The sequence below is a fragment of the Oncorhynchus masou genome, chromosome 6, assembly GCF_036934945.1.
Source record: "Oncorhynchus masou masou isolate Uvic2021 chromosome 6, UVic_Omas_1.1, whole genome shotgun sequence".
In the NCBI taxonomy this organism is placed as follows: Eukaryota; Metazoa; Chordata; class Actinopteri; order Salmoniformes; family Salmonidae; genus Oncorhynchus; species Oncorhynchus masou.
Window position 1 is genome coordinate 6,487,075 of NC_088217.1, and position 22,926 is coordinate 6,510,000.

The following is a 22,926-nucleotide window of genomic DNA, read 5'->3' on the forward strand; positions in this document are numbered from 1 at the left end:
AAAGGCCGTCATTGTAAATGAGAACTTGTTCTTAACTGACTTGCCTACTTAAATAAAGGTTCAATTTAAATAAAACATCTGCACACACTTGAAACATGGCCAAATCCTTTACAATTCTTACGCAAGCAGTGGTTTGGGGACAAAGCTTTTATGGCTTATCTTACATAACCAAGACCAACAGACTTTCTTAATTTCCTCCATTCACCCAGCGGGTCAGAGGCCGGGCACCAACCACACAAGGAATTCTCATCAGGGATTCAACCTGAACATCCCTGAGATGACTCCTTTGACGGGCGCTCTACTCCGAAGTTCAAAACTTTTGTTGTCCGGATTCTTTTGAAACCGACTGCAATATTCCTCTGTTCTTCAGAAATACAACTAATCAAAATAAGACCACTCCTGGTCACTCTGATCACTTTGACAGACATTTCCAAGCCCAGACGTCACAATTTCGACACCTCAAATGGTTTTCCCACATATGCATCCTTACTCAACAAACGCATCCCAACAAGAAACGATTCATTGTCACTTACACACGTATCCTTCACTCCAATTTTAGACAATTTAGTTTTTGTTCCAGTTTTCGATATTACTGTTGTCCATTCAGAACATTCGTCTTCACCAAATTTACTCGACGTGCTACTTAATTCGAACTCCGCATCTACTTCCGCCAAACACTTAGGGCTGAATGGAGTCCAGTCGCGGGTTTGTGGGTGAGGATGGAACTAGGTGAAACTGGGCCGACATTCTGCAAATTTTCTCATCGATTTAAACATCTGGGCCCAGATTCACACAAAAACATAAGAAGCTTTTTAAGAAAAAAACAAAACAAGAAGTTCGTAAGATAGTAAGTGCAATTCCTCAACAATATCTTTTAAGATTTTATGATTTTCTTGGAAACTTCACAAATATCTTCTTCGGAATCTTCTTAAGATGTTTGTTGCTAGGCAACTAATTTAGCTAGCTATCTAGCTAGCATTGACAATCATGTTAGATTATTTCCTTCTGAGATTATTGGTCTAAAACATGTTCTTGGGTTTAAAGTCATCAATACCGAAACTTTCAGATTAAGTTTGTGAGTGAATTAAACATGTACTGTTGCTTTCATGACCTTATTCTCTCACTGCCCAGAGTTTAGGACAAGGGGTTGGTTATCTATCTTGGATTTAAGAACATTTCCATTAACTTTATTTTCAATAATTATTTTTTTTCTTAACTTTTTGCTTAAGGAGAAACATGAGAAATAGCTCAATACATTTTCCAATAACCTTTTTGAGGAATAGCAATTTTGCTTAATTTCATTCTTAATGAGTCTATAGTTAAGAAAAAAAAGCCAGTTATTTCTTCTTTAAAAGGTTTTGTGAATCTGGGCCCAGATCTCCTTATATTTTTCTGTTCCCAAAACATTTTTCTGTTCCCAAAACTACAAACACAATCCATTAAGTTTTATAGAATTAACGTTTTCCCAAAGTAAAAAAAAATTGCGATGTTTAGGAGTGCAAAGTCAAATAGAGTTTGTGCATAGCTTACTATACAGATGAGGCGTTCCCTAACGGAAATATGCAAATAGATCATACAACGCGCCAATAGGATCTCGTGCTTGGCTTTGCCCCACCTCCTTACTTGTTCCGCCCACTATATGCTTCATTAGCTACCGCTCTAAACGACACATGTGAACATTTGTATTAGTTATAAAAATGTATTTGCTAGCGTCAGCCTTACAATTGAACCAATCACCGACGAAGGGGCGTTGACTAAGGCTATCGAACTTCGGCTTGACTGCAGAAGAAGAAGAAGAAAATGATGTCGTGTGCACGAACATCCGACAAAAACCGTTACCGAAGACCAAAACCGTCACAAAATGTCGTCATAATATATGCCGTACCGAACTGTTTTGGATGCGAAGCATGCCGTTATTAGACGGGAGAGTGACACACACACATATATATATTGTTGCCTGAACTGAGAGACCCGAATTAGCTATTGTGCTAAACCGAGTCGCTGCTAACTAGCTAGCTTGTTATCGTGTGTTTTAGTCAGACATTTAGCTAGCATTAGCTAAGGTTTACAGAGTACCTACCACCTGAATACCCTTTCTCAGGTTGCAAGCACTTCCTAGCTAGTTAGCCATGTTGACTTGTAGCGAACATTAACTACATCGATTTAAGTCAACAGTAACTAGCTAAAATCACACAGGCTACAAGTTATCTGCTAACGCGTTAGCTAGCTAAGGTTTATTTCGGTTCGGGCTCACTAGGCAGGGGTCTGTCCTGTTTGCCCTCCGATTTGGGTTTTGCTTTCATCTGTCAAACTGAGGATTCACAAACCCGGTAAGTAAACAACGTTAGCTAACCTTGGTATAATGTGTAATGTTAGCGTAGTTGTAAAACTAGTTGGCGAGCATTGCCAAAAAACGTTTTTTTAGCTACCTAATATAGCCAAATATGTTTATCTAGCTGAGCTAAAGTCTTTATTGGATTAAGCATACCTAATGTACGTGTTTTGGTGGGCTAACTGGCAAGCTAACGTCATACTCATCGCACAATGTAATCAGTTAACGTTACAATCTGGATCTTTGCCAGGGTTGGTTGTTGATACTGCAATGACTGATATAAACATGAATGTTATAATGTTTGCTGTAGCTATCCTTATGTGATAGAACCTTTTTGAAAAAACATCAACCGTTTTTAGTGTTAGGGCAGTAAACAATTGCTCACACTCAAAGCCTCCATCGTGCAATGAAAACATGTTACGTCGGTATTCAGCTGTGACAACCTATGGTCATATGTAACACTGGAGGAGCAAGTGTGACTTAATCTGCCTCGTATATTTAAATATGAAGGATTGTATTGTCAAAATAACGCTCAGTCTGTACGTACTCCCAGATATTTGTTTACATATAGGCCTATCATATATTCATTAATGTGCTTATCCTTCCCATTTTCTACCCATGTATTTAGTGCCTCTGAGGTTGTGGTAAAGGGATATTAGTTATCGAAAATCCTACTCCATATGTGTAGTGTTTACAGCGGTTACGTTCACCCACATTTGGCTCCATGTCAACTACAATTCCGACGTGGTGTTTTTAACGTTTTAAAGCAGTTTTGCACATTTCCACAAGCAGTATGTGCCTCCAGTTGACAAACTACAATTAACTCCCCAGTTGCGTTTACTCGGGTGTTCGGAGCATGCGAGATAGCTATGAAAAGCCAACTGACATATTTACTCCTGAGGTGCTGACCTGCTGCACACTCTACAACCACTGTGATTATTATTATTTGACCCTGCTGGTCATCTATGAACGTTTGAACATCTTGGTTATGTTCTGTTATAATCTCCACCCGGCACAGCCAGAAGAGGACTGGCCATACTCATAGGCAGGTGGTTGCATATGTCTTCTGTCAGTCTTCCATAGTAACATGGAGATATGGCTGTGGGAACACAATAAAGGTGTGTAGTTAGCATCTATGAATGTGGTAGGGGGATATCAGTTGAATGATTTATGTGATCACATATTAGGAGCAAATCCAGCTGTGGCTTTTGAAAAGCCAGTTGGTCCTGTGTCATTCTGTGGCCTGTCCCACCGGGACATCCTAGAGTTGCTGCCTGCCCTACTGACGGGCTGTGCCCCATCAATTAGCATGGGTCACCTGTTGAATGTGTCTCTGTGACAAATGTTATTCTTTCCACATGCAGCGTCCCTATACGTTCCCCTCTAGAGGTCACCCACCTAGCCCGTTTCTCTGGCTCCTGTGTGCTGGCTGACCTCCCTGGAGTTGACAGTGGTGTTGAGATGGGGGGGTTTGAGTGGCATTGCGTAGCCATGTTATTAGACATAGCTGTTGTTGAAGGATATCGCTAAAGGCTAGGGGCCTAACCCATTATGGTTGGTGTCTTGGGGAGGGACATTGTTGTTTTAACAGTATTGGTGTCTGTCACTCTGCACAGCTCTCTTTCTTCAAAAGCATAATCCCATGTAGAGAAATCACACGCCACAGAAGAAACAACATTTTATGCTGGTAGAAAGACAACAACAACCTCATCATAAACATTCGGTCAGCAAAAGCAATATACATTTGCAGACTTGCATGTTGTAAGTCATGACATGTCTGTGAGTGTGAGAAGATGTTGATTAAGCATTTTTTAAAGTTGTTTTTTATAAAGCTATTCTATCAAGCTTCCCCAGCAGTTAACTTACATGCCCATTCAATAGGCCTACCTCCACCCAGCTATTACACATGTTCATTCAAATCCTTCACCTCGAGTCTAAATATTTGTTGTTGTTGAAATTCTGTTTTTATTTGGGGGGGGGAATAAGATTCAGACACAAGTTACATTTCATTGAGACTTCTCTCACACCAAGCCATAGTTCAGTTGTCCATGAGAAAGTCCACTCATGCAACACAGCCCCTCAGGGCCACTCCACATCACCAAGTCCAAATATAGAATGTACATATAGTTGCCTCCATTTTTAAGTGTGAATATGCAAGATGTCTACAATGAAAAGCATCAAGACAAAGAGGGCACAAAAGTTAAAAAGCATAAAACCCCAAAAATAAGACATTCAGTGAGTCTCAGGAATGCAGTGTCATAGATCAAAGGTCTTTGTTTTAAAGTTTCCAATATTTTTCTCTCCAGTTTTTTTTATACAGTAACTATTAACAGGTGAACAGATGGATTGTATTACAGAGACAGATTTTTCCACTTTGACCATTAAACAAAATCAGACCTTAACGATGCTATATTACTCAATCCAGTTTGACAGTCACTATGAATCCATTTTTTTCCCCTGTAGTCTCAGAGAAAAGGTCAGCCTCTCCATCACATAGATCACATGTTATCCACTCATCTACCACGGACGCCTTTGATTCTAACCGTTATAAGGGCTTTCTTACTTGCGATTAGGAGTATTACCAATCAAGCTTGTTCCCTGAATAAACAAATAAAAAATGTAACCTTTTGTTTAACTAGGCAAGTCCGTTAAAGAACAAATTATTATTTACAATTACAGCCTACAGGGAAACAGTGGGTTTAACTGCTTTGTTCAGGGGCAGAACGACATATTTTTTTTACCTTGTCAGCTCGGGGATTTTAACCAGCAACCTTTCAGTTAGTGGCCCAAGTCTCTAACCAGTAGGCCCTTGAATACAGAACCTCACCTCTGCATGGGACATCAACCTTTAATATGTCTTCCATGCTTCTATGCACGTCCTGCCAGTATGAAACAAGCTTAGGGCATTCACAAAATATGTGGTAATGGTTTGCCTCATTGTATCCACATGATGTTCAACACCCCATTCCACTACTCTGATGTCTTTCTGCAGATGAGAGAAAAATATGATGTGTTTCTTTATCAATCTAAATTCCCTCCAAGTCAATGATGTTCTTAATTTCCATAGTGATTGGAATAAGGTCTCCCGAGTGGCACAGCGGTCTAAGGCACTGCATTTCAGTGCAAGAGGTGTCACTACAGTCCCTGGTTTGGAATCCGGGGCTGTATCACATCTGGCCGTGATCGGAAGTCCCATAGGGTGGCGTGCAATTGACCCAGCGTTGTTCAGGTTTGGCCGGGGTAGGCCGTCATTGTAAATAAGAATTTGTTCTTAGCTGACTTGCCTACTTAAATAAAACCGGTTTCCCACTCCTACACAGAAATTACCATATTCTCCTCCCTTTTCCATTTCTCTTTTACATACAGTACCTTCACACCCCATGACTTTTTCCACATTTTGTTGCTTGAATTTCAAATTGATAAAAAAAAATGTTTTGGTTAATGGCCTACTGCACACAAAAAGCCCATAATGTTGAAGTGGAATGATGTATTTTGATATTTTTACCAAATAATACAGAATGAAAAGCTGAACTGTCTTTAGTCAATAAGTGTTCAACCCTCTTTGTTATGGTAAGCCTGAATATGTTCAGGAGTAAACATTTGCTTAACAAGTCACATAATAAGTTGTATGGACTCACTCTCTGTGCAATAATAGTGTTTAACATGATTTTTGAATGACTACCTTATCTCTGTACCCCACACAAACAATTGACCTTTAAGGTCCCTAAGTTGAGCAGTGAATTTCAAACACAGATTCAACCACAAAGACTAGGGAGGTTTTCCAATGTCTCGCAAAGAAAGGCACCTATTGGCAGATGTGTAAAAAAAAAAACAACAGCCATTGAATATCCCTTTTGAGCATGGTGAAGATACTAATGACACTTTGGATGATGTGTCAATCCACCCAGTCACTACAAAGATACAGGCGTCCTTCCTAACTCAGTTGCCAGAGAGGAAGGAAACCGCTCAGGAATTTCACCATGAGGCCACTGGTGACTTTAAAACAGAGTTTTAATTGCTGTGATGGGAGAGAACTGAGGATGGATCAACAACATCAAATCCTATTAGTCAAATGCGCCGAATACAACAGGCCTTACAGTGAATTGCTTACAAGCCCTAACTCAACAATGCTTGAAGAAAAGTATTAAGTAAATAAAAGTAACAAATAGTTTAACAGCAGCAGTATAATAACAATAGCGAGGCTATATACAGGGGGTACCAGTACAGAGTCTATGTGCGGGGGCACCGGTTATTTGAGGTCTCTGACCTCCCTATAGGCTGTCTCATCGTTGTCGGTGATTAGGCTTACCACTCTTGTCATCGGCAAACCTTGATGGTGGTGTTGGAGTCGTGCCATCATGAGTGAATAGGGAGTACAAGGGGGGACTGAGCATGCACCCCTGAGGGTAGGGCTGGGGCGGTATACCGTATTTTACGATATACCGGTATTAATGCATGGACCAGTTTGGGTTTTTACTTACCTTCTATAACGGTATTTGAATGTTTGATTTAAAAAAAAAAGTGATACATCGTGTGTAACATCCGTTTTTATAGTTTACTTCGCTACATGAGTCATCTCTCGCTCTCTCTCCATGCTGCTTTCAGTCTGCATGGTCAATGCAGCGCATGCAACAATGTTGATGGCAACATTGCTGTTTTCACTTTGTTTCTTCATATAAATCCACTAGTGTACTATAATTACACCATTAGTTTGTGATTCTTACATCAGCACACAGCTCGTTTGTCTTTTTCTTAGCAAGTTGGGGCCTAAATCTTGTTAGCTGCTAATCGCTAGGTAGCTAGCTAATGTACGGAGTCAGAGCAAACATATAATTAGTTATACAGCCTGATACTACCAGTGATGGTATAGACCAAAATCAGCATGTTGTTTGTGCAACAGTATCTTCTAAATCAAAGAGGAATACCAGAAGCATTAATATGTTAGCTACATGAGGTAGCTAAGAGAACAGACAATGTAGCCAAAGATTATAGGGTCCCCTAGGAAACAATTATGAATACTTTGGTTCCTACCATAAGTGTTTGTTTCCTAAAAAAATAAATCACAATAACTCCTCCCTGGCATTTTCATTCGTTTTTATGTCAAACAACACTATTCAAAGTGCCCACTATCATATTCTAACTATAGAATTAGAATAATCATTCTATTTCCATGATTCCAACATTTCACCCAAGTGTTTTGCTCGGAATCATAAGTCAAAACGCGATTGCAACGTTTGGTTCAAAATAAGGTTTATTCATGCAGCCCTGTATGGCAGTGTGACAATTATCTCAAATGAGTGCAACAAATGCAGAAAATATATGAAAATACCCCCAAAAATATTTTGGGTTGAAGTTGAATTGAACAGTATAAAACATTCAGAATGGAGAAAGACTCATTTTGAAGTTACTTAATGTATGTGTTGCCACCCTAAGATCATGCACTACTTACAAAGCACATTTAGAAATGTTCTAATTTAAAAACATAAAATACCGTCATACTGTGATAAAAACTATATATATATATATATATATATATATATATATAGTATAGTATAGTATAGTATAGTATATATATATATATATATATATAGTATAGTATATATATAATTTAAAAAAAATTCAATACCGTGATATGATGTTTTGGCCATATCGCCCAGCCCGACCTGAAGGGCCCTTGTGTTGAGGATCAGCGTGGCAGGTGTGTTGTTACCTACTCTTACCACCTGGGGGCGGCCCATCAGGAAGTCCAGGATCCAGTTGCAGAGGGAGGTGTTTCGTCCCAGGGTTCTCAGCTGAGTGATGAGCTTTGAGAGCGTTATGGTGTTGAAAGCTGTGCTGTCGTCAATGAACTGCATTCTCACGTAGGTATTCCTTTTGTTCAGGTGGGAAAGGGCAGTGTGGAGTGCAAAAGAGATTGCGTCATCTGGATCTGTTTGGGGCGGTATGCAAATCGGTGTGGGTCTAAGTTTAGTGGGATTATGGTGTTGATGTGAGCCATAACCAGCCTTTCAAAGCACTTCCGTCATGGCTGCAGATGTGAGTGCTACGGGTCGGTAGTCATTTAGGCAGGTTACCTTAGTGTTCTTGGGCACAGGGACGATGGTGGTCTGCTTGAAACATGTTGGTGTTACAGACTCAGACAGGGACATGTTGAGATGTCAGTGAAGACACTTGCCAGTTGGTTAGGTCCAGGTCCAACATTGTAGTTACTCCACAATATGAACCTAATTGACAGAGTGAAAAGAAGGAATCCTGTCCTGGACCTGCTCTGTCACCACACTAAAGAGGCTTATTAGGGTCACCTCTTGCTCTCTCTCTCTCTCTCTCCCGCTCCTCCTCTCTCTCTCTCTCTCTCTCTCTCTCTCCCACTCCTCCTCTCTCCCGCTCCTCCTCTCCCTCCCTCCCTCTCTCTCTCTCTCTCTCTCTCTCTCTCTCTCTCTCTCTCTCTCCCGCTCCTCCTCTCTCTCTCTCTCCCGCTCCTCCTCTCTCTCTCTCTCCCGCTCCTCCTCTTGCTCTCTCTCTCCCGCTCCTCCTCTCTCTCTCTCTCCTCTCTCTCTCCTCTCTCTCTCGCGCTCATTCTCTCTCTCAGCTGTTGCCTTTCTGTTCTGTTGGGTCCTGAAGCATGCCCTCAATTTTAGAGGGGACTGTCGCTACAAAGCAGTGTTTTGAGTTTTGAACTGATTTGGAGTGGGGCTTGAACCAGAGGGTGAAGTATGACTGTACTTCTATGATTCCCTGGAAAATAGTGGCAAAAAAACCAACTGAACAGGAAGGAAGTTTATGCCAAACACTTAACGGCTTTAATCCCTCCCTCTTTGAGCCCTAGGTATCTTTGAGCTGAGTGCCAGCCAGTCAGTCTCTCATATAGGACTAGCACAACATGGCTAGCAAGCTCTGACTGAGACAACAGGAAGAGAAGGAAAACACTAAGGCTGGATACTACTGTACTTCTCTCATCAAGATGTCAGAATGAGCAGGTAAAGAGTAGACTGTTATGCACCTACTTTTCTTCAGCCTTGTCTTTTCAAGTTGATAGTAGTTGATAGTTTCTTTATCCCTAGTTTGAGCCACAGTGGTGTGAATCTTCTCTTAACCATGATTTTTTTATTTTTTATTTTAAGCTCCGTTATAATTCCATGGTGTTTGGGATAGACTTGAGGTTGTAGCTTGGAATCCTATTCATTGTAGGCTAGGGTATGTTTCATATCCGTTACACTGACACCGGCCGTCGGAGCATGCCTTTTATTGTTATGGTAATGTGGTCAAGCAAAAACAGTGTCAGATTATCGTGGTTGTCATGGGGAAATAATGTGACGTAGTAAAGATAAATCTATATATGAAGGAAGTGTGTTGTTGTTGTGTGAATGATTGGCTGATGTTCTTGCAGTAGCCGAGTTTATTGCGACTAGAGAAGAAGTGCTGTCTCCTTTAACAGGGATTTGTCTGCCGTTGTAATCCTTGGGTTGGCCGGCGAAGCATTTTCTCGGATCGTCCAAGTGTAAAAATACCAACCAAAAAACCCCCCCAACTAAACCAGATATAAACTATGTAGAAAAGATAATGGATCTAATATATATTTTTAAATTATAGTATCTTTGAGAACTAACAGTCACCAAAATAAATTAAAAACTAGACGGGGAGAATTGAAATTTCCCCAAATAATTAATTTAGCAGTACTAATTTTGTTATTGTTTGAGCAAAATAAAACCAGATTTATCCTTGGCAAAATGCATCAAATCGTAGGAAATGAACTGCCACATTTTCTCTCAGCTGCATGGTAAAATGTGTGTAATTGCAGGAAATATGCTTGCTTTTTAATTTTTATTTATTTATTTGAGGCCTCAAACCATCACATTTTTTATTTATTAAGCCCTTTTTTACATCAGCAGATGTCACAAAGTACTTATACAGAAACCCAGCCTAAAACACCAGAGAGCAAGCAATGCAGATGTCGAAGCACAGTGGCTAGGGAAAAAAAACTTCCTTGAATGCCTGGAACCTAGAAAGAAACCTAGAGGAACCAGGTTCTGTGTGCCAGGTGGAGATCATAAGAGTACATGGCCACTAAGGCCAGATCGTTTTTCAAGATGTTCAAAGAAGACCAGCAGGGTGATGTAATAATCACAGTGGTTGTAGAGGGTGCAAGAGGGCAGAGTTAATGTCAGATGGCTTTTCATAGCCGAGCATTCAGAGGTCGAGACAGCAGGTGCCGGGGGGGGGGGGGGTCGTAAAAGCAGGTCTGGGACAAGGTGGTTAGGATTCCATAGCTGCAGCCTAACAACAGAAACTGGATCAGCAGCACGACCAGGTGGACTGGGGATGGGGACAGCCAAGTCAGTGGACAGGAATGAAGATCACGCCAGTGACTCAATCCACTTAGGTTGAGAAAGCCTGGTACGACGTGATTCACCCCTCCCAGGGGACGGCATTGGAGAGCGTGAGCATTCTAGTGACTCAGCCCCCGTAATATGGTCAGAGATAAAGAATCCCAGTGGAGATAAGGGAACCGGCCAGGCAGAGACGGCAAGGGTAGTTGGTCACTCCATTGACTTGTCGTTCACTTTCGGTGCCCTGGGCAGGACCACGCTCAATCATAGGACCTACTGAAGAGATGAGTCTTCAGTAAAGACTTGAAACCGAGTCTGCGTCTCTCATATGGATAGGCAGACCATTCCATAAAAATGTATTTCTTAGGAGAAAGCTCTGCCTCCAGCTGTTGGCTCAGAAATTCTAGGAACATTAAGGAGGCCTGCGTCTTGTGACCGTAGCGTACATGTAGGTATGTACGGCAGAACCAAATCGTCTGGTCGGAGCAAGTCCATGTAATGATTTGTAGGGTAGCAGTAACAACTTGAAATCAGCACTGGCCTTGATTAACAGGAAGCCACTGTAGAGAGGCTAGCACTGGAGTAATATGATCAAATGTTTTGGTTCTCGTCTAGATTCTAGCAGCCTTGTTTAGCACTAACTGAAGATGATTTATTTTTTTATCCGGGTAGCCTGAGAGTAAAGCATTACAGTAGTCTAATCTAGAAGTGACAAATGCATGGATTAGTTTTTCTGCCAGAAAATATTAGCCAAAAAGTGTCTGATTTTTGCTATGTTACAAAGCTGGAAAAATGCTGGTCTTTAAATATTTTTGATGTTTGTCAGCAGAGATCCTTCAGTTTTATTTGAGCCGACTGTACAACTATCATTGTCAAACAGCAGATCTTTTTGTTTCTTGAGACCTGGAATTAGCATCTCTGTTTTTGTCCAAATTTAAACTTAATAACATTTGCAACCATCCACTTCCTTATGTCTGAAACACAGGCTTCCAGGGTAGGCAATATAGGTGCTTCACTATGTTTCATTGAAATGTACAGCTGTGTTTCGTCTGTATGGCAGTGAAAGTTGACATTGTATTTCCGAATGACCACAAAGAGGTAGCGTATATAGTGAAAATAATAGTGGTCCTAGAACGGAACCTTGAGGAACACCGAAACTTACCATTGATTTGCCAGAGGACAAACCATCCACAGAGATGAACTGACATCTTTCTGAATGATATGATCTCGACCAGGCAAGAACATGTCCATGTCGACCAATTAGGGTTTCCAATCTCTCCAAAAGAATGTGGTGATCGATGGTGTAGAAAGCGGCACTAAGGTCTAGGAGCAGGAGGACAAACACAAAGCCTTGGTCTGAGGCCATTTAAAAGGTAATTTACCACCTTTACGAGTGCGATCTCAGTGCTATGATGATTGGAGCGTTTAGTAGACATTATCTGTCTTCAGAAAGGCAGTGAGTTGCCTAGCAACAACTTTTTCTTAAATTTTTGAGAGGAATGAGAAATTCGATAAAGGCCAATTGACATTTTTTTTTCCACTAAATATTATTTCAGGAGAGGCTTTGTTGCTGCCACTTTTAGTACGTTTGGTGCATATCTGGTAGATAGGGAGACAATTATTATGCTCTGCATATGAGGGCCAAGCACAGGAAGTAGCTCTTTCAGTAGTTTAGTTGGAATATGGTCCAGTAGGTAGCTGGAAGGATTAGAGGCCATTACTATTTGTGAATGTTTCAAAAGATGCATGATTTTTTTTTTTTTAACTAAAAAACAACCTGATTGTCTCCATTGATCCTAGATCCTCTAAAATGTAATGTAAATGTAATCTCTGTCACGCCCGCTGCTACGCCCACCACCTAAGCCCATAAAAGAAAATGCCTGTGTAAGTGCAGTCTTTTTTTGTTCAGTGAGAACTGTTCATAAGGAAGGGCATTGGGGATCAACAGCTGTCTAGTCCTGCCTTGTGCCTCCTCCTACCCACCCCAGGGTTATTTTCACTGATAAGTTGCATCACCCTTGTCGACACGTTTGACAATACTACCATCTATTATTCATGTCATGGAGTATTCTGTTAATTAAAATCAACATTTTGACTACAGACCGTATTCACACCCCTTGACTTTTCCCACATGTTTGTTGCTACAGCCTGAATTTAAAATGGACTACATTGAGATTTTTTTTGTCACTGGCCAACTACACACATTACTCCATAAAGTCAGTGGAATTATGTTTTCTGTACGTTTTTTCTTATTGTACAACATAATTAAAAATGAAAAGCTGAACTGTCTTTAGTCAATAAGTATTCAACCCCTTTGTTAATGCAAGCCTAAATAATTTAAAGAGTAAAAACGTGCTTAAGAAGTTACATACTCACTCTGTAATCAATAATAGTGTTTAACATGATTTTTGAATGACTACCTCATCTCTGTACCCCACACGTACAATGATCTCTAAGGTCCCTCAGTCGAGCAGTGAATTTCAAACACAGATTCAACCACAAAGACTAGGAAGTTTTTCCAATGCCTAGCAAAGAAGGGCCCCTATTGAAGAAAAAAAAAGCAACAATTGAATATCCCTTTGAGCAGGGTGAAGTTATTAATTGCACGATTGCCGTGCGTGCGGTTGCCGTGCGCGCGGTTGCCTAGTGTGTGTGTGCGCGTGTGTGCGGTTGCCTAGTGTGTGTGTGCGGTTGCCTGGTGTGTGTGTGCGGTTGCCTAGTGTGTGTGTGTGTGTGCGGTTGCCTAGTGTGTGTGTGTGTGTGCGGTTGCCTAGTGTGTGTGTGTGTGTGCGGTTGCCTAGTGTGTGTGTGTGTGCGGTTGCCTAGTGTGTGTGTAGTTGCCTAATTGTGTGTGTGTGTGTGTGTGTTTTTGTTTCTGTGAAATCTTGACATTTGAACTTATTTCTCTTTGATGTAGAGAAGCTAAGTTCAGTCTGTCTGTGTCTGAGGCTGTGTGTCTTCATAAGTCTCTTTGTATATAACACAGTCTTTGGTATTGTGATATTTGATTAGAATAGCTGTTCCTAAAGCAACAGCTACTCTTCCTGGGCTCCACATGAATCGTGACATAATACAGAACATTTTAATAGACAAGAATAGCTCAAGGACAGAGCTAAATCCATTTTTTTTTTAAAGGCACACGTAGCCTACATATCAATACACACAAACTTATCTAGGTCAAATAGGGGAGAGGCGTTGTGTGTGGTGAAGTGTTGCTTCATCTGTTTTTATTTTTTTAAACAGGTTTGCTGTTCACTTGAACAATAGGAGATGGAACGGAGTTCCATCCAATAATGACTCTATATAATACCTGTACTCTTTCTTGATTTTATACTGGATTTGGGGACTCTGTTGCTCATAGAGGCTATATAGAATACTAATGTACTTGCAAGGGTAAGTATTTGTTTGTTTGATTTAAACTGGCTGAGCGTATAGTTATGGGCTTGTATTCATTGTCTGAGTAGGAGTTCTGATCTAGGATCAGCATAGTTATCGGTTTGTATTCATTGTCTGAGTAGGAGTTCTGATCTAGGATCAGCATAGTTATCGGTTTGTATTCATTGTCTGAGTAGGAGTTCTGATCTAGGATCAGCATAGTTATCGGTTTGTATTCATTGTCTGAGTAGGAGTTCTGATCTAGGATCAGCATAGTTATCGGTTTGTATTCATTGTCTGAGTAGGAGTTCTGATCTAGGATCAGTTCAGACTTATTTTTGTTGTTGTTGTATAGATCCTGATCCTAGATCAGCATTCCTACTCTGATATGGTTGGTACGTATTGGGTCCTGCTCTTTTTGGTGGAATATGCTCTGATGATTTGCTTGCAGTTAGAAAGATGTCATTTAAACCACGTTTTTACCATGTTATTTACCATTTATATCTATTTGTCTGTATTTAGTCTCATCCTTGCACTTTGCAACTCCCACCCACCCACTCACCCCAGTTCCCAGCTGAGGTTGGAGCTCATGTCTTTTTGGCTTATTCCCTATACAGTGCACTACTTTTAACCAGGCCCCATAGGGTACATTACTTTAGACCAGGCCCCATAGGGTATAGGGTGCATTACTTTTGACTAGGCCCAATAGGGTATAGGGTGCACTACTTTAGACCAGGCCCCATAGGGTGCATTACTTTAGACCAGGCCCCATAGGGTGCATTACTTTAGACCAGGCCCCATAGGGTGCATTACTTTAGACCAGGCCCCATAGGGTGCATTACTTTAGACCAGGCCCCATAGGGTGCATTACTTTAGACCAGGCCCCATAGGGTGCATTACTTTAGACCAGGCCCCATAGGGTGCATTACTTTAGACCAGGCCCCATAGGGTGCATTACTTTAGACCAGGCCCCATAGGGTGCACTACTTTAGACCAGGCCCCATAGGGTGCACTACTTTAGACCAGGCCCCATAGGGTGCACTACTTTAGACCAGGCCCCATAGGGTGCACTACTTTAGACCAGGCCCCATAGGGTGCGCTACTTTAGACCAGGCCCCATAGGGTGCGCTACTTTAGACCAGGCCCCATAGGGTGCGCTACTTTAGACCAGGCCCCATAGGGTGCGCTACTTTAGACCAGGCCCCATAGGGTGCGCTACTTTAGACCAGGCCCCATAGGGTGCGCTACTTTAGACCAGGCCCCATAGGGTGCGCTACTTTAGACCAGGCCCCATAGGGTGCGCTACTTTAGACCAGGCCCCATAGGGTGCACTACTTTAGACCAGGCCCCATAGGGTGCACTACTTTAGACCAGGCCCCATAGGGTGCATTACTTTAGACCAGGCCCCATAGGGTGCATTACTTTAGACCAGGCCCCATAGGGTGCATTACTTTAGACCAGGCCCCATAGGGTATAGGGTGCACTACTTTAGACCAGTCCCCATAGGGAATTGGGTGCCATTTGGGGAATCAAGCAAATTAAAAGTCATTTTCAATGTCTCACAGTGTCGCTGTAGGCTAGATCTGTGTTGATGATATACTTCTTGATATAATTACGTTGGTAGACCTTGTTACTATGAAGCCGAAACAGCCTGGAAAAGTAGGTTTTAAACTCTTTAAACCAGGGTCGCCCAGCTGGTGGCCACTTCAATCAGTGAAGATGAAGGGGAGGAGACAGGATAAAGAAGGATTTTTAAGCCTTGAGACAGTTGATACATGGATTGTGTATGTGTGCCATTCAGAGGGTGAATGGGCAAGACGAAATATTTAAGTGCCTTTGAACAGGGTATGGTAGTAGGTGCCAGGCGCACTGGTTTGAACGTGTCAAGAACTGTAACGCTGCTGGGGTTTTTCACACTCAACAGTTTCCTGTGTGTATCAAGAATGGTCCACCACCCAAATGACATCCAACCAACTTGACACAACTGTGGGAAGTGTTGGCATCAACATGGGCCAACATCCCTGTGGAACGCCTTCAACACCTTGTAGAGTCCATGCTGCAACAAATTGAGGCTGTTCTGAGGACAAAAGAGGGGGGGGACACTCAGTATGAGGAAGGTGTTCCTAATGTTTTGTCCACTCAGTGTGTGTCTGTCTCTGGAAAGTATTCATACTCCTTTACTTATTCCACGTTTTGTTAGTCTGAATTCAAAGGGATTCAATAGAATTGTTTTCTTTCACCCATCTACACACACAATACCCCACCCATAATGCCAAAACTAAAAACATGTTTCTATAGAGTTTTGCAAATGTATTGAAAATGAAATAGAGAAATATCTCTGCTACAATACATAACGGCTACTCCGAGCTTCACACATTCAAATAAGATCTACATTCATTTCCTCCCATGCCTGTTACGCTCTGCGTGCTGTAGCTTGAATGGAGGGTTTTGGTTAGCCAAAATCTCTCACAGGGGAAATGTTGAATTTCCCCGATGGCCAGTAAAGAGGGATCCGCCCCGATGGCCAGTAAAGAGGGATCCGCCCCGATGGCCAGTAAAGAGGGATCCGCCCCGATGGCCAGTAAAGAGGGATCCGCCCCGATGGCCAGTAAGGAGGATCCGCCCGATGGCCAGTAAAGAGGATCCGCCCCGATGGCCAGTAAAGAGGGATCCGCCCCGATGGCCAGTAAAAAGGGATCCGCCCCGATGGCCAGTAGGAGGCATCCGCCCCGATGGCCAGTGAGGAGGCATCCGCCCGATGGCCAGTGAGGAGGCATCCGCCCGATGGCCAGTGAGGAGGCATCCGCCCGATGGCCAGTGAGGAGGCATCCGCCCCGATGGCCAGTGAGGAGGCATCCGCCCCGATGGCCAGTGAGGAGGCATCCGCCCCGATGGCCAGTGAGGAGGCATCCGCCCCGATGGCCAGTGAGGAGGCATCCGCCCCGATGGCCAGTGAGGAGGCATCCGCCCCGATGGCCAGTGAGGAGGCATCCGCCCCGATGGCCAGTGAGGAGGCATCCGCCCGATGGCCAGTGAGGAGGCATCCGCCCGATGGCCAGTGAGGAGGCATCCGCCCCGATGGCCAGTGAGGAGGCATCCGCCCCGATGGCCAGTGAGGAGGCATCCGCCCGATGGCCAGTGAGGAGGCATCCGCCCCGATGGCCAGTGAGGAGGCATCCGCCCCGATGGCCAGTGAGGAGGCATCCGCCCCGATGGCCAGTGAGGAGGCATCCGCCCCGATGGCCAGTGAGGAGGCATCCGCCCCGATGGCCAGTGAGGAGGCATCCGCCCCGATGGCCAGTGAGGAGGCATCCGCCCCGATGGCCAGTGAGGAGGCATCCGCCCCGATGGCCAGTGAGGAGGCATCCGCCCCGCTGGCCAGTGAGGAGGCATCCGCCCCGCTGGCCAGTGAGGAGGGATCCGCCCCGCTGGCCAGTGAGGAGGGATCCGCCCCGCTGGCCAGTGAGGAGGGATCCGCCCCGCTGGCCAGTAAGGAGGGATAATCCCTTTTATTCCATTTCTATGGTGGAAAGGCTGTGAACTGTTACGTGGTAGAATCAATCATTGATATATCGTCGTCTATATACCATACCCTATGTGATGTCTATCTGTGCTAGAATACTGAGGCAACTGGAGTAGGGTTGCAAAATTTACAGGAAATTCTAAGAAATTTGTGGAACGGTACCGACCTTATCTTGCAGACATGGTTTTCCTGGAAGTCCTTGGCTGGTCTGAGGCTCACTGTGGCCTTTTGTATGGCGTGCCTGTGTCTCTAACGGACTACTGATAGAAATAGCTGATAATCTTGACCTGGATGTTACTGTAGTCCATAGAGTTGGATAGAGGGCACACTTGGCTCAAAGCCTGTTTTTGTTTTGCCACGGAGTACTTTAACCATTTTGAATTCGTTATTTCGATGGGACTATTTATGAATTCCAATACACTCATAGAAGAAGAACTAAAGAAAAAAATGTCTGATTTGTTGTGGGGTCATACTCACGTACTACCCATAATGCAATTAACAGTAAACAAAGTCTATCAAAAATGTTTATCTGACTCCATAAAGCACCGCCTTATCTCAGTTCACTGGTCACGATAACCACACCCACCCGTAGCACACGTTCCAGCAGGTATATCTCACTGATCATAGTCCATCTGTAAACAGCCCACCCAATCTACCTACCTCATCCCCAAATGGTTTTTATTTACTTTTCTGCTCTTTTGCACACCAGTATCTCTACTTGCACATCATCATCTGCTCATTTATCACTCCAGTGTTAATCTGCTAAATTGTAATTATTCGCTCCTATGGCCTATTTATTGCCTTACCTCCTCATGCCATTTGCACACACTGTATATAGACATTATTTTTTTTCTACTGTGTCATTGACTTGTTTTATTGTGTTATTGGCTTGTTTATTCCATGTGTAACTCTGTGTTGTTGTTTGTGTCGCACTGCTTTGTTTTATCTTGGTCCAGGTCGCAGTTGTAAATGAGAACTCTATCTCAACTGACCTACCTGGTTAAATAGAGGTGAAATAAACAAACAAAGCAATGCAAGAGACTATAGTTGAGTTACAGGAATTGACTCTCAATAAAGATTTGAACATTTGTATTCTAAAGGCATGTATATTTCATGTCATTGTAAAATGAATGGATTCACATACGGCATAAATATTAAGTTACAAGACAACACTGACATTAACAAAACATTAAAGGTCCTCACCAGAGAGAAATATCACCCCTATTTCAACGTAGTTGTTATTTTTAATTTAAACTTTATTTAACTAGGCAAGTCAGTTAAGAACAAATTCTTAGTAACAATTAACGGCCTACCACGGCCAAACCCTGACGACGCTTTTGCCAATTGTGCACTGCCCTAAGGGACTCCCAATCACGGTTGTGGTACAGCCTGGATTCGAACCATGGACTGTAGTTTCTGTAGCTGCGCCACTCGGGAGTGTCAATTCCTGTTCTATAAGGGAAGTTGTTGTTTAGTTTCCACCTCCGAAGAATGACGCAGGCTGCCAGAGACTGAAGAAGAAGCTCGACACCCCAATCACTTTTTTTTTCTTTTTCTGATTCAATGACAATCCATTAACAAAGTAGAGCAGATCCAGCTGCTAATGCATTGGAGTGTATGGGAGACACACCCCCTTAAGTAGACCGGAATGGATTTTCTTTTCAATGGTGAACGTCCTGAGTACACCATCTTCATTTATACACCATCTTTGCTGTAGCCAAAGATGATCTATTATATTGCTCAGCTATAACTCGTGAACTTTGCAGGTGTTTCTGATGAATAAACAATGCCACTCTGTTGGATGGTACCATTTTAAATGAAACCCAGCCCGTGAAACCCAGCCCTGAAACCCAGCCCGTAGTCTAAAAATATCAGTGGCAGGTAATTTAATAGGAAATGACACGTCATTGAATTTGCACAAAGCAGGTGCTTCGGGTTTGTCACATCAAGACCAAATATATCATACTTTAATTAAAACAATCGTTGTGCAACATCATGGGTCAGCATTCTACTGGTGTGGGTGTTTTTAAGTGAAGTATCTTGTCATGGTCAGAGAGGGGGGAGAGAGAGACATGGTCCATAGTTCTTGGGGGAGATGGGGAGAATGACAGTCTCTCACCATTTACATTTACATTTAAGTAATTTAGCAGACGCTCTTATCCAGAGCGACTTACAAATTGGTGAATTCACCTTCTGACATCCAGTGGAACAGCCACTTTACAATAGTGCATCTAAATCATTTAAGGGGGGGGGGGGTGAGAAGGATTACTTTATCCTATCCTAGGTATTCCTTAAAGAGGTGGGGTTTCAGGTGTCTCCGGAAGGTGGTGATTGACTCCGCTGTCCTGGCGTCGTGAGGGAGTTTGTTCCACCATTGGGGGGCCAGAGCAGCGAACAGTTGTTGGACTTGTTGGATTCAAAATATGAGTTGTTAACTCAACCGCTATGCTATTGGTCAACATCCAATCAGATATCAGACCTACAAGATCACAACATGACCTCTGCTACACAGAAGGGTGACAAAATTCCTGAGAAGACAATAGGAGTCACTTAGGGGGGCTGTGTTGCCCTACAAAATTGACTATTTTAAAGTTTGAGGTCAATTGCGCTTCCCAATGCTGTCAAAGAAGATGCTATTGCAAGGTTGGGAGGTGTGGTATCATTTCATCTCTATGTTGCAGTCTAATGACATGGAGGCTTCCTCTGTCATCCGTCCTGACCCGCGATGATGTAAGTGCTTAGATGGAGCTTAGCAGCCACACGAGGATCCAACCACATCGGACGGAAAATCTTAAGAGGCACACATTAATGCTTTTGTTTGTGTGAACGAAACAAAGCCTTTGCTCTTCTCCCTTTCATGTTGTTGTTGTTGTTGTTGATGAGGCCTAGTGGTCTGTAATAATCCATTCCAAAACCCCACTTGACTTGACTCACCACATGTCTGTTTATACCATGATGCTATGGATGACTAGATTTCAGATAGACCTACATGGTGGGACAGTGGGGGGCCTGACCCTACCGCCAGGCCTGACCCTACCGCCAGGCCTGACCCTACCGCCAGGCCTGACCTAGTGGTCTGAGGTCAGTGTTTCTCATTCAGTGTTAGTATGAGCAAATATTTGTCTCTTGACAAAGTGATTCCATCCAGAGTCAGATGTGGCCACAGCCACACACATATGTCTATTTTAGTCCTTAAACACCCCTGAGAACACCGTTTACTGACCAACACCCCTGAGACGTGTGTGTACTGTGTTGACCCCTGAGACGTGTGTGTGTGTGTGGGTGTACTGTGTTTACCCCTGAGACGTGTGTGTGTGTGTACTGTGTTGACCCCTGAAGTGTGTGCGTACTGTGTTGACAACACTCTTGAGACTAGCGTTGTTTACTCTGTGGACTGTGGGAGAGACGCATATTTGTATTTATTTATTTAACTAGGCAAGTCAGTTAAGAACTCTTAAAATTCTTATTTTACAACGACGACCTAAGCCGGCCAAACCATCCCTTTTAACTGGACGATGCTGAGACAATTGTGTGCAGCCCTATGGGACACCCGATCACGGCTGGTTGTGATACAGCCCGGATTCAAACCAGGGACTGTAGTGACGCCTCTGTGGTCCCTGTCTGATCACGTTCATGGATCTGTTTCAATGACTCTTTCCTCAATTCCTCGGGTCCTCTCTTCTCGCCACCTCCTTCTTTAAAATGTATTGGAGGAGAGGAATGTCTCCTTCTTTTTCAAGAGGAGGAGGAGGTGATGATGATGAGGAGAGCAGATGTGAGGAATCAAGGAAAGTTTCGTTGAGAGAAGGCCCAATCAGCTCATGGTACTGTCGTGGACAGACTGGGTGATGTCTTTTCCACGAATCTCCAGTAGTTTCGCTTTTTCTCTTACCCAGCTGCTTCCGACCCGTGCCTAATGCAGGAACACATTGTCCACATTCCTCTGTCAACCACTCATGCAGACAAGATATCACACACACACACACACACACACACACACACACACACACACCAATGCAAATAGGGCTAGGCTTCACGCAGCTGTTATCAATCTCGGTCATCTTTTAGTTACACAACAAGCCTTCATTGTAATTGTGTTTTTTATTAAAAACTAATATCATTGCTCAAGCTCTTAAATGTAATGATCGGTACAGGCTGTATTAAATGTAATGATCTGTACACTACAGGATGTATTAAATGTAATGATCTGTACACTACAGGATGTATTAAATGTAATGATCTGTACACTACAGGATGTATTAAATGTCATGATCTGTACACTACAGGATGTATTAAATGTAATGATCTGTACACTACAGGATGTATTTAAATGTAATGATCTGTACACTACAGGATGTATTAAATGTCATGATCTGTACACTATAGGATGTATTAAATGTCATGATCTGTACACTACAGGATGTATTAAATGTCATGATCTGTACACTACAGGCTGTATTAAATGTCATGATCTGTACACTACAGGCTGTATTAAATGTAATGATCTGTACACTACAGGCTGTATTAAATGTCATGATCTGTACACTACAGGCTGTATTAAATGTCATGATCTGTACACTACAGGCTGTATTAAATGTCATGATCTGTACACTACAGGATGTATTTAAATGTAATGATCTGTACACTACAGGATGTATTAAATGTAATGATCTGTACACTACAGGATGTATTAAATGTAATGATCTGTACACTACAGGATGTATTTAAATGTAATGATCTGTACACTACAGGATGTATTAAATGTAATGATCTGTACACTACAGGCTGTATTAAATGTAATGATCTGTACACTACAGGCTGTATTAAATGTAATGATCTGTACACTACAGGCTGTATTAAATGTAATGATCTGTACACTATAGGATGTATTAAATGTAATGATCTGTACACTACAGGCTGTAATTATCTGTACGCTACAGGCTGTATTTAAATGTAATGATCTGTACACTACAGGATGTATTTAAATGTAATGATCTGTACACTACAGGCTGTAATGATCTGTACACTACAGGCTGTAATGATCTGTACACTACAGGCTGTATTTAAATGCTCCATTCCGTTGTGTGCGAAAGGAATATCCATTTATTTTATATCTCCGACACGACGATTGGTTGCTGACAATACCACAGTCCACAGCCAGGTTTTTAGAACGGGCACCGGTGTTCGCGCTTTCATTCTCCCAATGTTGATGCCTCTGACAGTTCTCTATGAAATGACCTGCTGTAAACAAGGAAATCGGATCAGAGAATTTAAGATCTTTTATATTGATTAGCGTTCAGGACAATGTGTATCCACATCTTTTTGGTGTAAATTAATTGCATATCTGCTTTCACTGGACATATTTATGT

At 42.6% G+C, this 22,926-nt stretch overlaps 1 protein-coding gene across 3 annotated transcripts in view; it reads left to right on the top strand.

The window, feature by feature from the left end:
• The first annotated feature begins 1,703 nt into the window (after nucleotides 1-1,703).
• Nucleotides 1,704-22,926, top strand: part of LOC135541317 (inositol hexakisphosphate kinase 1-like) — a 97,497-nt gene continuing 76,274 nt past the window's right edge. For 2 of the 3 annotated variants that reach the window (XM_064967474.1, XM_064967476.1), the window contains exon 1: nucleotides 1,704-2,330. The gene's annotated coding sequence lies outside the window, so the exon portion shown is untranslated. Of the gene's footprint in view, nucleotides 2,331-8,977; nucleotides 9,310-22,926 lie in introns of those variants that run through there. The other variant, XM_064967475.1, reaches the window with a different exon arrangement.